The following is a 13171-nucleotide window of genomic DNA, read 5'->3' as shown; positions in this document are numbered from 1 at the left end:
CATTTTTTCTCACCAGCGTGATCAGAGTTGTTTCACCCGCATCCCAAGCTTTACAGCCTTAACCATGGAAAGGGTCAGAACACATTAATCTTTTTATAAAAAAAAGGATGAAGAACCAAAAGATTGTTCAACCATAGCAAAAATTAAAATCTGTCCATTTATTACAAGGTCACTATTTGGCCTAACTAGCTAATTTTTCTAGAGGATGATCTCATCATCTATCTTGGTAGATAAGTCCTATGCCAGAGGGGCCACCTCCTTCTCGATGTCCTCTAGCTCAGTGTCAGAGTAACCAGGTGTGAAGCCCTAGCTCATTGTCTCTAGATCGATGTTCTCATAGTAAGAACGAGTGATCGCAAATGACCGATGAACGTCAGTGCGGAGTGTGTCCCTTGCCATCTCGCACGCTCGATCCATGATACAAATGGCACAAACCATGAGCAAGCTCATCTCCTACGCTAGGGCTAGCTTGAGGTCATCATAGACCAGCTGGACGATGACACGTAGGGCATCGTGTTGATCACTCACCTTTAGGAGGGTGGCCTTCACCTCACCGAGCTCCTTCTCTAGGTTGTGGCTCTTTGTCACCTCTACCCTGAGCCTGTGATCAACATAGTTGGCCATGAAGCCTGAGCCCATCGGCCTAGCCCAAGCACAGCATGGCCTGGCAGCTAGTAGGCCCAGGATGGCTTGGCTCGGAGGAGCAGGCCATGCCCAGGCCTTACCCCAGGCACGTGGGCCAACACAACACGGCCCGCTATAGAGCAACCGGCCCAATAGCGGCCTGGCCTACAGCCATGGCCTCCCCATGCCCCCTCCCCTCCCTAAGGTCCAGCATGGCCCACGCGCTCCCCGCTATCCCCCCCCCTAAAGATGGCAATGGGGACCCATGACCCGATACCCGACGGGTATTTACTCTATTAGGGTCTAAATATGGACTAAACACACTACCCACGGGTACGTAAATGGACCAAACCCTTCACCCATCGGGTATGCGGGTATGGGTATGTTCTAGCAATCCCTGTACCTATTTACCCATGGGTGAAAAATACCCAGCCCAAAACTAAATAAGCCCACCAGCCCATGTAAAACCCTAGGTTCACCCGCCGGTCCCACTTGGCGACTTGGCCGCTGGAGCCCTCGACCACTCGAGGGAGGCTCAGCACCTGGCCTTCCGCCACTAAAAAATAGGCATGTGAGTAAAGCGCGTCGTTACCTCGTCTCGGCGCTGGCAGCCTAGCACCGCAATCACCACTTGCCAAAAAAAATGCCGCCACCGTCGAAAAAAAACTATGCTGCCCACCCGCCCCTCGTGACCTCGTCTTGGCATCTCGCGTATTCGCATCGCATCAAAGCACTAGGAACTCACCACGCCATGCCGGCGATGGAGCAACTCGAGCAAGAATGGTGATTACCCTGTTCCCCTTCCCCTAATCCCCTTCATATCACATTCTTTGCACTTGCAAGCACAGCACTGTAGAGGCGCTCGGCCCTCCGTGCTCCTTTGCCTCTTTCCCCCCCACTAACCAACTCCTTCACTCTGGCGTCAAGGGATTTTGAGGAGGTCCTAGAGCATGGTGACCACCTAAAGCTGCCGGATCCCGAGCTCGTCGATGCCGTGAACACTCTGAAGCTACAAGATCCGGAGGTCCAAGTTGAAGTCACCGCCGGCGCTCCTACAGTGGATCTGAAGAATGGCTCTAGCACCGCCAGTACTCTTGCATCCAAGCCCAAGAATGGGAACGACGCTGCTCATACAAACAAGTCCAAGAACACCACCACCAAGGAGAAGAAAAGGACCAGAGTTACTACGGCCGTGGAGAAGACGAAGCAAAAGGATGGCCGACCCCCTCTTTCTCTGGCTTCATCTCGGGAAGGTGTTGCTGCTCTTTCCGACCACCGCTCCTCTTCTACAGCCACAAATTCAGGTGGAGGTGGTGCAGTAACTAATACTCGGCCTCCTAGTACTAGCCACAAGTTGCTACAGCCACTGATGTAAGTAAACCCAAGAACAATAGTGCTAGTGCCAGATTGTATTTATTCTGACTATATGCTTCTTCTAGTTTAAATGAACCAAAGCATATCCTGCCATGTCTGTCAAACCCACCATATCACCATGTCTTTACTTTTAGGTTTTGTTTATTGGCATGCCTAAATTTTTTATTTCATCTTGACATACAAAAATATTTTACTATGGACATCATGACGATGCATGCATATAGGCAATATAGCATTGCATTCAGTTAGTATACTGCTAAAATGACGTTATTTTTTCCTATTTTTAGTGACATAGCTATCCTAGCTCCTTAGTTGTACTGCCGTGTTGTGCAATTACCAATTCCCCTATTGCCATATGTAAGCAGGTCAAATAGAACAAATTGATAGATTTTGCTTGTTTCCCATGTCCTGCCACATCTGTTATGTTTAATATTTTTTTATAGCATATATTTTTTTATTAACATTCATTCTTATTATGTCATACAGATTGAAAAAAATGAGTACTAGCCGTGATAGCTAGGGTGGACCGGCCGACTATTGAATTGTTGATTTTCATGTGCGTGAATAAATTATTGGCGGGTATGGGTGACCCACCAGGTATGATTTACCCGACCGGGTATGGGTCCGGGGAAAATTCCCCACCCATAGTGGGTATGGGTATTCTGGCGGTACCAAATTTTTATGGTGGGCATGGGTCTGAGGTGACCATACCCGATGGGGATTTACCCATTGCCATCCTTATCCCCCCCTCATATATAAGCGGCCATCGGCGCCGCTCCCTCACGCCTCACCCGTCACCCCAAACCCAAGGAACGACGCCGCTCCCTCTCTACCTCTCCCTCACGCAGTCATGCCTCACCCCGAACCCCGCCGCTCCTTCTCTGCCTCTCCCTCACACCTCACCGACACTGCTCCCTCTCCGTCTCTCCCTCATGCCTCACCCCGAATCCTAGCACTGGCGTCGCTCCCTCACCTCACCCTGAACCCTAGCACCGATGCTACTCCCTCTCTACCTCTCCCTCATGCCTCACCCAAAAACCTAGCACTAGCCCCAAGCTCCGCCCAATGTAGATCCAGTGCCCCGAGATCCATCGTCCTCCTCACCATCCCTCGCCTTCGCGGCGGCACTGGATCTCCACTGTGGATCTAGCCACGCTGGGTCTTCTCCACTATGGATCCGGCTCCCCACCCTTGCCTCGACGCTGGTGTGGCACCTCCTCCCCATCCCTGCCTCCCTCCCTTACTCACTCTCCCTCGGTGGTGCATGGCTAGGAGAGCATAGGCGGGCAGATTTGGTGACTCCCTCCCTTGTTTTCTTTCCTCTCCATCTCGTTCACCCCCTCGGCCCCTCTTCATCTCCTCCTCTCCATCGCTTGAGGGAGGGCACTCTTGCCCCCAAGATCCAGAGCTCCACCGCTCCCAGCCCCAGTGGCCACCTTCGCCCTGCCTCCCCATGCGGCCACTCAGTGGGCTTTGGGCTGGCATGGCCTGTGAAAATGGTTGTGCTTCTCGGGCTGGCCTGGCATGAAAATCAGCCCATAGGGCCGTGCCTAGACTGAAGACTAGGCCCATTGGCTATCGGGTCATGCTGACACGGGCCCATGTCAGGCCAGGCCAGGCTGACCCGTTGGCCATCTATAGTGATCAAGACCTACCCAAAACACGCACCATCCATGTCAAAAAGCCTACCATGGAACCTAAAGAGAAGGACAGCAAAGGAAGACTAGGGGCTTACCATCCATGTCTGCCTAGAGTTTGCGTGCCTCATCATGCCACCGAGCCACCTCAGCCTCCAAGTTCCGGGCCTTCTCCTAGCACTGGCTGACCTCTATGGTGAGTCAGGTAGTCACTGCCTCTGCTGCGGCCTTTAGATCCTTCTCCCCTTAGAGCTCACCCTCTAGGAGGTTGATCTGCTGCTGGGCGTAGTCATGCTCCTTCTATAGCGGCTCGATCTCCGTGGCATCCATGCGCGTACTCTCGATCAGGTCAAGGAGCTTCTCCCCAACTTTGTGGGCATCATCATGAGGCTCCATGTACTTGATCTGGAGGTCGGCCAACTCCTGGCAAATGGGGGCAAGTTCGACCACTTCTTAACAAGCGGCAGTGAGCTGGATGGCTAGTTCCTCATGTAGCCACTCCCCAGTGGCTCGCAGTTGCTCCTCCACTATAAGGCGATCCCAAACGCCCTTCTCATGGCGAAGGAACACAGACTTCTCCTGGCTACGGTCCATGAGAACCTGTGAAAAGGGTACGAGTTAAGAGGCAAGAAAAGGAAAGATGAATGTTGGAAACACTGATGCACTATACCTAGCCAACCAGAGCGATGATAGCTTGCAGCGAACTCAGCGTGGTGGTTAGGGCATGCACCGCGATCACCACCTCCGTGTGGACGCTCCCCCACTCCCTCTTCTCCATGACATCATCGAGGGTGAAGAGCGTCGCCCTAGGGTCATGATGGTCAGCCCACCTGATCTGGGGTCCTCCCCATGTGTGAGGGTCACCGCCAACCCAGACTAGAGGCTAAGATGCTAATGCGCTGACCCTAGGTAGCGCCGACCCCTCTCGCGATGGCAACTCCTCTAGAGTGGGCCCTCCAGCAGTAAAGGGGGTGGGCGGGCGGGCGACTTGGATGATGAAGCATGCCCCATGGTTGTGCCTACCGAGGGTGCACCAGGCGTGGCCTCCTCCATCCGTCCCACCATGGGTGTCACCGTCTACCCAAACGACAGCCCTGGTTGCCCCATCATCAACGCACCCGCCAGTGTAGATGACAGCTCTAGCCACACTGTCTTCGCCTGTGGCATCACAGCCACGTCCGATGGCCTTGCTCTTGCCATGGGTGCCTCAGACACGCTTTTTGCTGCCTGCCCTCCCATAGACACGGTCGACAGCTGCGCCTCCCCGATCGACCCTGTGGTCGCCCCGGCCACGCTCCCGCCACTCTTCGGTGTGGCACTAGACGGGTCCTGGCACGCCCGCTGAAGGGTGAGAGTCTTCCTCAGCGCTAGCTTTAGGAGGGTCCCATGCCCCAACATTGTGGAAGGCACGACGGTTAGTTCGCGACAAAAAATTCATCAAAAAACAAAAGAACGAAAAACTCTCAGCTTACCTTGATGCCATTGGGCGCTGATGTTTTGGGGCCACCCCGCCTGATCCTAGCTATGACTCCTCATCGCACTATCATTTCGAGCCCTCCCTTTGCTTAGGAGACTCAGACAAGACAGAGCCACTGGCTCCCCTTGGCTCCAGGGGCGCCATAGAAGGCCCGGGCGGAGCGGGGCAACTCGCTCCCGCCGTCTCCAGGGTGAGTCCTCCCCCTCATGCTCAAGGAGATGCCATGGGATGGGCCCCACCTACGGCGAAGGTGGGTCCTCATCCCCACCGGCTAGATCATCCCACGAGATGGGCGACCTAGAGCCATCACCTCCCTCATCCTCTTCTTCTTCCTCCGATGAGCCTTGGTGTCGCTTCCCTCGCTGTAATTTTGCCCGCTCCTTCACCTGCCTTTTCTTCTCCTTATTGTCCTCTTCTTTCTTCCTCTGCTCATCTATAGGATGGTTCACCGCCCTCATGGCCGCATCCTCCGACAGCTTCGCGACAGAGGCCTGAAAGCCCAAATCCGCTGGTAGCTCAATAAAGCCTAGCTCCGACCACATCACGGGATGTCTCAAGATTAGGAACACAGCATTGGACTCGTCCATTGCTTCCTTGACACGCTACACAATCTCGCTGTTGTGAAGCGGCCCCTGAGCGAGCACCATCCCATTGATTTCCATGACGGGCACCATCCCGAACAACGGGAGGGCGCGCACCATCAGTGGCGCCACCCTCCTCACATGATATGCTCCAATGATGCCGACCCCACAAAGGTTGTGGCTCCTCAGCGACACGATGGCCTTGAGGATGTCGTGCGTCCTTTTCTTCTCCTTATCGGGTGGCCCCCACGGCCACGTCGGTGGTGCCTCTTCAATCAAGCGCCTGATGAAGTTTGGCAAGGAGGCAGCGGGGTTGTTCCTCAAGTAGAACCACTGCATGTGCCACCCCTTGTTGGATCTGGACAACTGGCAGGGCATGTACTCGGCCGCCCGCTGCCCCCGAAGGTGGATGCCCGCGCATCCCATTGACACCGGGATCTCCTTGGCTCTGTCCTTCTTTCTGTGCAAGGAGATGGTGAAGAAGTACCTCCACAACTCGAAGTGCGGCTTGATCCCTAGGTACCCCTCATACATCACGATGAAGGCCACGATGTGCTAGATTCCATTGGGATTGAGGTGTTGTAGTTGTAGCTCGACCTGGTAGTGGTGCAGCAGCCCCCGGAAGAACAGATGAGGGGGGATCATGAGCCCGCTCTAGTGGAAGGGCATGAAGGAGATGATCTAACCATCGGGCAGCATCGACACCTCCTCGTGGCCAAGAACCAGCCACTCCATCATGTCAGTCCACCCACAAAGAAGACCGCGCTTGACGAGGCCCTCCATTCATGCGTAAGTGACATCAGAGCGGTACCACGACTCCATGGAAAGTGAAGATGGATGAGCAAGGACTTTTTGGCGATGGCAGAGAAGCGAAAGCTACAGATCTAGGGCGCTGGCGGCGGACTAGCAGAGGCAGCAGATCTGAACAATGGTGGCGAAAAGGCGGAGAAGGCACGATTATAGTTTGGTGCGCCAAAACATGAAGGAGGAGCCCACTATTTATAAGGAGGGGTGAGACGAGAAGCGAACCATCCGCCTAGATCAACGTGCCCGCCACACCCTGTCACTTCGCCTCTCTAGGAATCATGCACACACCACCCCCGCCCGCTCCTCGAAGGGCGCACTAGACAGCAGTTTGCCCCCTCGATGGGCTGAAAACCGCCACAGGTAAGTAGGGATACGGAGCTGAAAACGCTCCCATGGCTCATTAAGGCCCAGGAGTTCGAAGGTTGGCCCACCGACGGGGTCACAACCGCTCCGGGCACCTTTAGAGTGAGGGGTGGAATGGGATGGGCCCGCTAGCGGCCAGTACCTAGACGCACGAGCATGGCGGGCATCCCGACCCATGTTCAAGTCTTGATAGAGCACGGTCCATGGTTTTTCTTCGAAGAAAGTCAATGAGCCCTCGGGACTGGTCGAATGGACCCGAGAACTACATGGACTGGCCGTCAGGAACCTAGAGTTGATCACCAGCTGACCCATGCCAAACCCCCCATGAACGGGAAGCCGAGACCCCACTCAAACTTGCCCGTTAATAGCTCACTGAGCACCATAGTTCGTCCATCGAGGAAAACATGGCACGACTTAGCCCCTCTGTTTTATCAAAAAACGCTTGAGGGAGGACGACTTTAAGACGAGCTGACCCCTCGACTGTACCCTTGCTGCGCGTGGGGACTCAAGACTTGGACTTGCAAGGAGACCGAATACATGGTTGCATAATAATGGCGGATCGGTCGGATCCTAGGGAGGAATCAGAATCAAGAGAGATCTCTGATCCCCCGAATCGCGTAGCTACATGCTCTCGAGGAGTCCGAACACGACGGAAAGGAATCTCGACCATACCAAGACATCCCGCGGCCCACAAAGGGAGATCAAGATCCTCAGAATCTTTCCGTCCAAAAAAGCCTTCGAAGGAGTATCCTACTCCTCCGCAGTCTCGGAGGCTACTATCGGGTATTAGTATCAGGGATACCCGGAAGAAGAAAGCTATTGGCCGCGAATGCTAACTCACTTGGATAGTCAAGAGCGTATCTTGGTCTCGCCCGACCTCAAGGATACGGGATCTGGGTCACCCAACCCCAAGGGCGCGGGCTCCGTCTCGCTCAACCCCTCAGGCGAGAGCCCCGTCACGCCCGACTCCTTGGGTGAGAGCCCTATGATGTCCAACACCGAGGGCGCGGACTCCGCCTCGCCCGATACCGAGAGCGTAGGCTCCGCCTCGCCCAACGAAGGTCCACACCGCCCCCAACCACTACGGGTCTAAAAGTACGAGTCCAGGGTCAAACTTTTGATGCTAGAAGGGGAGCAGACGCGTCTTGACGTGACCCGCGGCCCCGATGGGCCACGTCTGGGGACGCACTTCACCAACAGCATCAGGCATGTCGGTGTTGTGCTACCTACTCCCCGTACGGCCTCCAGCAGAGGCGTTAGCGAGCCATACCGTCTGCTGGGGCGGGATAGAGCGCCACGACCGGCTGACGACGCCCGCGTACGACGCCAGTGACGGACAGGGCCGTGACGTGGAGCCACCCCCGTCGTCATCTACAGGGCCAGCGGGACCCGCGTAAAAGAGATGGGAGACGTTGTAATCCGAAAGCCTTCCTCTCCTCGTCTCTCTCTCTGATGTAACATGTATCTTCTCCTTCATCTATAAAAGGAAAAGCAGGGCGCCCCACGGAAAAAAGGAGGGGGGCATTCTCACACATCCAACACGTCTAAGCGGCTGAAGGCTTAGGCGCTCGACAGTAGACAGAGAGCTCAACCAGACTCACTCTTTTCACCAGAGACCTGGGACCTTCTCCATCTCTCGCCTGTTTGTAACCCCTACTACAAACCAAGTGCTGGTAACACGAGCAGCAGCAGACTGGACGTAGGGACGTTCCGCCCGAACCAGTATAAATTCTTGTGTCCTCCGAACACAGCCATCCAGGTCAAACGCGTAAACTAGAAATTTACTGGCCGATGATTTAAAACACTACTTTGTATGCATACTGTTGCTACTTGAAGAGACACCTCAAGACATGTGAATCACGTGCAACACCGGAGTAGGCCAATGCTAACGCCGTTAATGTCATCTTTATATCCATGCGACCACAACTCAACCTTGAGGCTCCCCGCATGTCATTTCACCGTCAACTTCGATATGGCCAGGTTGATTAGGCAAGAAGCTGATCTCTACCAGCTTAGGGGCGGAGATTCCAACAAGTGTTGAGGCTCCCCGCATGTCATTTCACCGTCAACTTTGATATGGCCAGGTTGATTAGGCAAGGGCGGATATTCCAACAAGTGTTGAGTCTCCCCGCATGTCATTTCACCGTCAACTTGGATATGGCCAGGTTGATTAGGCAAGAAGCTGATCTCCTTCGATCAGCGAAGCAAACAGGACCATAGTCGTAGTCCTCTACGTGAAGAATCCGGAGGCTAGAAGTTTTCAGTTTCAGAGTCACAGGGCCTCGTGCATTTGGTCGGCTTGACATGAACAGCTCCAAGGGTACATAAGAAGCTCATCCAGTTCAGGGAGCCTAAGCTTCCTCAGCTGTAGCTTCTGCAGTGATGGACAACACGCCGACGACAGGAGGCGGGCAAGGAGGTGGCCACTGCCAGCAACGAGCTCAATGTTTTGAAGTGAGAGATCCACGAGCGAGGAGAACACTGCAGTGACGGGGAGCTGGAGCCTTAACGCCTTCGAGTTTACAATGCATGGTCTCTAGCTTTCGCTAAACTAGGAAGATTGAAGAGATCCATCATGGGTTGCACCTGCCAGATATTGCATCTGTTGGTCTCAAGGCCGTACCAATTCCATATAGGTAACAACTGCAGTTTAAGGACGAAAGATTTCGCCGTTTTTTGCATGGCGTACAAAATCCACTCTTGCGCAGCGTCAGTGGACCGCAGCATCAGCGGTTTAGTTGCCTTCCCGTCTGCAGAGACATGATCGCGAACGAGATCGCCAGTTGCTCGAGGGCGGCATCGGTCTTGGCGCGCTGGGCAAGGGCGTTGTGGACGAAGTCGATGAACCTTTTGTCGCCGATGCTGGCCCTTTTGAATTTCCACCAGCTGGAGTCGAAGGTGCGGGAGTTGACGCGCGTCCAGAGGCCGCTCCAGCGCCGCGAGAGCGCGCCCGTGCGCACCGCGTCCCGCGCGTCCGGCAGCAGCTCGAGGATGCGCACGAGCACGTCGTCGCAGAGGCAGCTGATCATGTCGGCGCCCCCGGCAGACGCCCGTCCCCGTCGTTTCGACCTGCTGCGCGCACCCATCGTGTCTGCCGCTCCCGCCGCCGCGGCCACCGCCGCCGACGCCGACGCCGACAGATGCGCACGGCGTGTGCTCTGTGGGAAACAAAAAAAATTGGCTACCAAGCAGACCAACACGTTGAGAACCAGCGAGGGCAGTTGTAATGTTAGAAACTCGTTTCTATACCTATTAATTTTTACAGACAGTGCAAATAAAAACTATGGTCCTAATAAATAGTTTCTACAGAATAATTTTTTATCTAATCATATACATTTTTTCTCTATTCTCTACCAATCAAATACCTTCATGTCTTGATTCTCGTATTTTCTAAGTTAGACCTGGTTTCTATGATTTTTGCTCTCTTTCCTCAATAATTATTTTGCCACGTCATTAAAACGCTCAAGTGACGGTATAATTAATATCTATAAAAACTATGGTAGTTTTTGCCCTAGGTGAGCCCGCCCCATGTCTCGAATCTCTCCAGGCCACCGGCCCGGCCACGCCTTCCCATTGCAGCCTGATCGGTTGTGCTATTCGGGTTGCAGCCTGCAGCTGCACACATTTGAGCTGCTGCTTAGTAGCAGCAACGGTTGGACGATATGTAGCAGCAGGTGAAGTAGCACCTGGGGAACGTAGGAACACCAAAGGTGCCCTTGTCACGTGACAAAGGAAACCATCGTTCTATTCATTTGATTTATAAGTTGTACTTTTTTTTTAGTAAAATAATATTTTTCTCTCACAATAAATCGGTCAACGATACTTTCAATTATGATTTATCAGCTAAACGAACCGGGCAACGATGGCATGGATTCGATTATTCATTATTCCCACGTCCCGTCGGTCTCCCTCCAAGTCCCACGGTCATTGGCCATATGCCCATATATTCGTGCTCCACTCCACACCGAAAGCGGAGAGAACCGACGCACAGAGCATAAGTTTTTTTTAATGTCAGAGCATAAGTTATTGCGTGACTTTCCTTAAGCACCCCGATAATGGTGGCACGCTTTTGAGCTGTGGGAGCGTGTCCCCCATGTGTGTACACGAAAGCTTGGCCTCCTTATACAAAAAAAAACGGCGGGGCGTAAAGAAACTAGGGTCCAACACAGTAGGTCTACAGCCCAGGCGGTAGTCGCCCCGCGCTGACGGGCTGGGAGTGCTAAACTGCTACTCCCTCATCCCTTATCATTTGCCATTTTAAGTTTCGGTGTCACAACTTTAACTAGATTTATAAAAAATATATACAGTATTTATATCTCTAAATAAATTTATTAAAAAATTAGATTTAAAGATTTATCTAATATATTAATTATATATCATAAATATTAATATTTTTATATAAATTTAATTAAAATTATTCTTCAAAAAACGAGAAAAATATATATTTAACTGCATGAGCTTGACTGAGCAAACCTGCAGCGCCAGCGCGTCACGTGGTCAATGGTCAGCGGTGGCAAAGGGAGTACAGGCCCGAGGCTGCAGTGACGTCAATCAGGGCTACTTTGGCAGCCGGCAGGATTAACCCGGGGAAGTGATCGGGTGGAAGGGAATTTCTTGGACAAGGCGATCTCCGTCGGGTAACTTCTCCGTTGCTATTTGGAAACTTTCCCAAAGAGATAATCACGTATTCATGTGTTGGTTTATAACTGTTGGCTTGGACAAATCAGCAGTATATACGGTTAGATAAAACAAATATCTCAAAAACATAAAATGCTAGTGAATAAGAAAGTGAGTAACATAAAAAAAAAACATGCTAAACAAGGGGCAAAAATCTCAGGATATAACAAATATCTCAAAAACTAAAAAAAGGTCACATTCAAACTACGCATGCTGTCCAAATGAAAACATTAGATTCTTTCTGAAACCAAAAACTGAAACATGCAAAACTCAAATTTAACCAAAAAAATATATTTTGACAACATTTCTCTGCACTTTATGAAAATTCTGCAAGACGAAATATGTCACAGGTCTCTCCATACAAATACATAGATAATTAAAATATAATATAATCCAAGACTATTTGCCATAATCAATTAAAAATTTGACACTTTTGCAGCTTCCTCAGTCTTGCAGACAATTTTTTTGGATCAACATCTTGATGTAAACCTTGTTTCTCTGTTAAACTCCTACAAATACATTGAGTAAAAATTAGAGTAGAGACTACATAATAGTAATGTTGCAAAATCATATCATGATAACCATATGTTGAATGAAAATCCTAAACTGAGAAAAAAAGTGTAAGAATGTTCAGAACTAACATTCTAATCACATAGGCATATAGAACTAGAATTAGCTTGCAACATCCTTTGTAATTGTGCAATTGACTTTTACTTTCAAAATTAAAAGGAAAATCAAGTGCACACCACACAACAGTCAATGCCCTTAAAAAACCATGATGACTTAAGCTATCGCACATTGCAATTCAAATGTTCCATGTTGCTAACCATAGATGATTTTTAGAGAAGCTCAATGGAAAGAATTTTGCTGAATTATTTGCACAACAAGAATGTCAGACTGAATGTTTATCAATGGATTGATTATAAGGTCTGAGTTGCTATCTGGATGCTAATCTAAACAGGGTTATCATTATGAAATCAAAGAATTATCAACAGAAATTAGATGGAAAGGAGAAACACCTGCTTATCATTATAAATTGGAACTGTGTATGGCGCTATCAAATAATGTATTCCTTGCTGATCAAAGATCTAATATTAGTAATAATTTGAACCAAACAAAAATGCTAAAGAAAGTTGTTTGATATATCTCTGAAACTTAGCTTTGAACTATGAAGTTCATATCTGAAAACAATTTGAACAAATCTATAGTATCAATCTTCTTGGTGTATCAAATGGCCTTGTTCAGGTTAACTAACATACCAAGATCAATAGTTTTGAAGCTATTCAAATTTGCCAAGAGACAACAGTTTGCTAACTCTGAAGGCGAATATTGAATTCTTAATTATGTACCAAATTTACCATACTTTAGGACCTTATATCTTACAAACTGCTAATAATTCGCTATTGATCATTAAACCAATATAGTAGCTCACTGTACCAGAAATAACTTTTGTTAAGGCTGACTAAATCATTTACACATGAAATCAAGAGAGAGGTTGGAGGGGGTAACTGAGTGAGATTATGACTGAACTCGAGTTCAGTTAGCACCGGCGACAGCAGTCTGCTCTGCCACGCAGCTGCTTCACCTGCTCACCGCTGAGCGCCACCGCTAAAACGCACCGCCCTTGCTCC

The sequence above is a fragment of the Miscanthus floridulus genome, chromosome 5, assembly GCF_019320115.1.
Source record: "Miscanthus floridulus cultivar M001 chromosome 5, ASM1932011v1, whole genome shotgun sequence".
NCBI lineage: Eukaryota > Viridiplantae > Streptophyta > Magnoliopsida > Poales > Poaceae > Miscanthus > Miscanthus floridulus.
This window is presented reverse-complemented; position numbering follows the sequence as displayed.